A 5,024-nucleotide genomic window follows, 5' to 3' on the forward strand; every position below is an offset into this window, starting at 1 on the left:
AAGAGCTTAAAATATTTCTTCGAACAAAAGGAACTGAATAAGCGCCAGCGTCGATGGTTGGAGTTGATTAAGGATTATGATTTGGAGATTATGTACTATCCAGGTAAGGCTAACGTGGTGGTTGACGCGTTGAGCCGGAAGGAGAGACCGAAGCCGATTCGTGTAAAATCTTACCAGCTTATCCTTAAACCCGACATTTTGAAACAAACAGCCAACATCCAGAATGAAGCGTTGCAGGTGGAATGAATTATGTCAGAGCGTATTTGGGGTCAGGAAAAGTTGTTGGAAGACGTCTGTGATGGGGTGAAGTATAAGGATGGACGTTTATGGGTACCGAGGTATGAAGGTTTCAGAGGTAAAATTTTAGATGAGGCGCACAAGTCGCGCTATTACATTCATCCGGGCGCGACCAAGATGTACCAAGACTTGAAAAAGAATTATTGGTGGACTGCGATGAAGTTTGAGGTGGCTCAGTATGTAAGTTAGTGTTTGACATGTCTGCAAGTTAAGGCCGAGCATCAGAAGCCGTTTGGGAAACTTCAGCCGTTGGAAATACCTGAGTGGAAATGGGAGCATCTTACTATGGATTTCGTGACTAAACTGCCTCGTACTCCTAGGGGTAATTATGACACCATTTGGGTAATCGGGGATAGACTGACCAAGAGCGCTCACTTCTTGCCAATTCGAGAGACTTTTAATTCTGAGCAGCTGGCCGATGTGTTTATTCGTGAGATCGTCTCTAGGCACGGGGTTCTGGTATCTATTGTTTCGGATAGGGATACGCGTTTCACCTCCAGGTTTTGGGAAAGGTTTCACGAGGAGATGGGCACCAAACTCCTTATCAGTACTGCTTATCACCCGCAGACGGATGGTCAGTCTGAGAGGACCGTTCAGACTCGAGGATATGTTGTGGGCTTGTGTTATCGACTTTAGTGGTAGTTGGGACCGTCACTTACCGTTGGTAGAGTTCTCGTATAATAACAGTTTTCACGCCACGATTGGGATCCCACCGTTTGAGTTACTGTATGGTAGGAGGTGTAGGACTCCAGTCTGCTAGGGTTCCATTGGACAGAAACAGTTGGGTAGTTTGGAGGTAGTTGAAGCCACGACTGAGAAGTTTGATAAAATCAAGGCGTTTATGAAGGCCGGTCAGGATCATCAAAAGTCCTATGCGGACAAAAGGCGAAGGCCCATTGTGTTCGAGGCTGGGGATCGGGTTATGTTAGAAGTTTCTCCCTGGAAGGGCATTATTCGTTTTCTTAAGAGGGGGAAGCTCAGTCCGAGGTTTATTGGCCCGTTCCGTATTTTGGCCCGAGTTGGTGCGGTAGCATATAGGCTGGAATCGCCCGAGGAGCTCGCGGGCATTCATCCTACTTTTCACGTGTCCCATATGAGGAAATGCTTAGCGGATGAAGGGGCCCATGTGCCTCTTGATGATATTGAGCTCGATGGTAAGCTTAATTACGTCGAGCAACCGATTGCCATCGTTGACCGTCAGGAGAGGCGTCTAAGGAATAAGGTGGTTAGGCAGGTGAAGGTTCAGCGGAGGCACCGTAGGGGTTCCGAGGCTACTTGGGAGTCCGAAGACAAGATGAGGAGGCACTATCCGCATTTGTTCCTGTCGCATCGGGATTCGGGGACGAATCCCATTGTAAGGGGGGTGGACTTGTAACGCCCGTTAATTCCGGTTTCAAGAATTAAAGCTTGTAGAGTATGCATAATTTTCGAGATTTATCTGACGTTTCTCGAAAGCCTTTGCGTCATCTCGGTACGTTAAACCATTTAACTTTCCTCCCACTTCAATTTGGAGGGACTTGGATGTAACTATTTTATTTATATCATAAAACATTTAACCTAACCCTAGCCCCCCCTTGCAGCAGCGATCGGCCGAGAAAACCCCCCTGCTCGTTTTTCTTCTGCCCAGCCAGGTTTTGGCCGTGAAAACTTCAATTCAAGGTCGGTTTTATGATTCCCATGTCTTTTACACCTTATTGATCATATTAACGCACTTATTGGTCGTTAAGGTTGAGTTTTGATGATAACAGTTTGCTGACAGATTCGTACACGTTTATTTTAGGGTCTGTAACGCGATGGTAATCCATTGTTTTTGATCGATTCTTGATTCCATGATGTTATAATTTGAGTCTAGTTTCTAGAAAAGGTATAATACGTAATTTTTGGACGCGATTTGAATGGTTTTTATGAATTTATAAAATCGAGTGTCAAAGCTGATGCGGGATGACGGATTCTGGTCTGTCTTCCCGACTTCATAACCTTTTTTCGACAAGTCCAAATTGGTTGGTTCCACTTCTGGAAGTTAGTATTTTGAGTTAGGAACCAAACCCAATTGGAATCGTTTAATTTGGTTCGGTAATGAATTTTATAAAAATAAAACCATTTTGTTGCGCACTGAAATAGCTGCACGTACCTTGCAGTGTTGGAGAAATTTTTATAATTTTTGTGTCCAATAGAAAAATATAATAAAAATATTTTTATAAACCTAAGAAATTTATTAAGCTCTGGTAAAAATTTAATAATTTATTTCAAATGTTATCCTATGTAATTAAATGCATCTTCGCACGCTAAAATATACACAGTTTACTCGTTATTAATTGATAAGTTCGTTTTAGGCTTAACCGGTGGATTTTGTTAGTTGAAAGGTTTTAGGGACTGAGGTAAAGTAATTGGGTATGGGTTGGGCCTTGGGCCAAGTGTTGGGCCTTGGGCAAAGGTGTTGGGCCTTGGCCCAAGTTGTTGGGCCTTGGGCCAAAGTGTTGGGCCTTGGGCCAAAGTGTTGGGCTTGAATGGCCCATTAGGCAAGAGTGTTCTTACGGTCTAGTTTAGTAACGCGTTGTGTACTATTTTCAGGCCCTTACTTGTGAGTGTGCACTTAGGGATTTCCTAGCTCGTTGCAGGTGTTCGATCGATTTTAGGTGAGTTCATGATGCCCTTTTTAACTCTTTTTAAATTTTGGGCTAGCATGCACACCTAAGTATTTTCTTACTTGATGAAATGTTTTAAACGATTTTATATAGGCTTGCTAATATATGGTAGGCCTTGGGATGTTGAATATATATATATATACACACACATTATTGTTTGGCCTATATTTGGCGATGTTGTAGTCGTTTCGACTACTGATGTTGCGTATGCCTACTTTGTGTTTGCATGCGTTGATGTTACGTTTTTGGGTTGTACGTTTGCTCGACCCTTATGTTACATGTTTGGGTTGTACGTTTGCTCGACCCTGATGTTACGTGTTTGGGTTGTACGTTTGCTCGACCCTGATGTTATTACTTGGATGATATATATGTAGGTATATAATTATAAGGATGCTTTCATATATAATTGTAAGGATGTTTATATATAATTATAAGGACGATTATATATAATTATAAGGATGTTATATTTAATTATAAGGATGTTTATATATATATATATATATATACAATGATGATTACTTATTGTTGATGATGGCCTAACCATTTTATCCCGTTTATTTGGCCTAACTATTATATCCCTTTTATTTTAAAACTATTGGAATGACTATTATGATTATTATTATAGATGTTATTTATAAAAACTTGAACTCACTCAACTCAAGCTGACTTTGTGTGCATGTTAGTGTGAGTTTCAGGTTAGGAGATGGATACATTACCGCTTGGACGTGCACGAAGCTATTTGGACGGTGGAGAGCATACTTAGTCGGATGTTTCAATAATAATAAATGTTTTCTTTTTAACATTTATTTAAATTGGTTTTGGGAACTTATTTTATTATTTATGTTTTCCGCTGAATTATACTCTGAAATGGTTATTTTAATGAAGTGAATTGTTTTTAAGTTTAATTAGTTTACGAGTGTTTTGAATGATTACCAACTGTGGGGTACCCGGGGTTCGGGGCCTTACACAATGATAGGCAGTACTGAGATCCAAACGAGTTCACAAGGCTGATTGAATTGACTTCCAAAAACGAGAAGTAAAACGACCATCTATTTCGGAGATAATGCTTAAAGGAGTTCCATGATGACAGATATCATCTCCACATAAATTTGCGCCAATTGATCCACATAATACGTTTCCTTGATGGGTATGAAATGAGCGGATTTCGTCAAATGATCAATGATCACCCAAATACTACCATGTTGCTTTCGGGTGGAAGGAAGCTTAGTAATAAAATCCATAGCAATATCTTCCCACTTTCGTACGGGAACGGGAGGTTGTTCGAGTAAACCAAAAGGTCGATGATGCTCTACTTTTGCGTTAGAACATGTGAGACATTTCGAAACATAGGGAGCAATGACTTTCTTCATTCCGAGCCACCAATAGATGGAACTAAGATTGGCGTACATTTTATCCGCACTGGGATGAACAAAATATCGTGACTTATGAGCTTCGTCCATATTGAATGTTCGAACATTATCATGATTAGGAGTCCACAAGCGATTAAGAAAATAGAGCAAACGATTTGGCGTAGATTATAGTTGAGATTGCGCACCACACGACATGTCGTCATACATTTTGCCTTCGGAGATGGATTCGTGTTGGACACCAAGAATACGCTCTTGAAGATCATTTTGGATAACAGCACAAGTAAGAAGAATTGATTTGACTTGCCTCATACGACTGAGAGCGCCGGCCACGACATTCGCTTTACCTAGATGGTAGTGAATCTCGCAATCATAATCGCTAAGAAATTCAGTCATAATCGCTAAGCAATTCAGCCCATCGACGTTGTCTCATATTGAGTTCTTTTTTATCAAAGATATGTTGGAGACTCTTATGGTTGGTAAACAACACGCATTTGGTACCATAGAGATGGTGCCTCCAAATTTTCAAGGCGAATATAACAGCACCAAGTTCGAGATCATGCGCCGTATAATACCTTTTGTGTACCTTGAGTTTTCTTGAAGCGTATGCGATAACCTTGCCTCGTTGCATGAGAACACAAATGAGACCTTGATTAGAAGCATCACAGAAAATTATGAAATCTTCATTACCTTCAGGAAGAGAAAGAATAGGAGC

Source organism: Bidens hawaiensis, unplaced genomic scaffold (assembly GCF_021521415.1).
Source record: "Bidens hawaiensis isolate Kalapana, Puna unplaced genomic scaffold, B.hawaiensis_p1.1 tig00035042_1, whole genome shotgun sequence".
Taxonomy (NCBI): Eukaryota; Viridiplantae; Streptophyta; class Magnoliopsida; order Asterales; family Asteraceae; genus Bidens; species Bidens hawaiensis.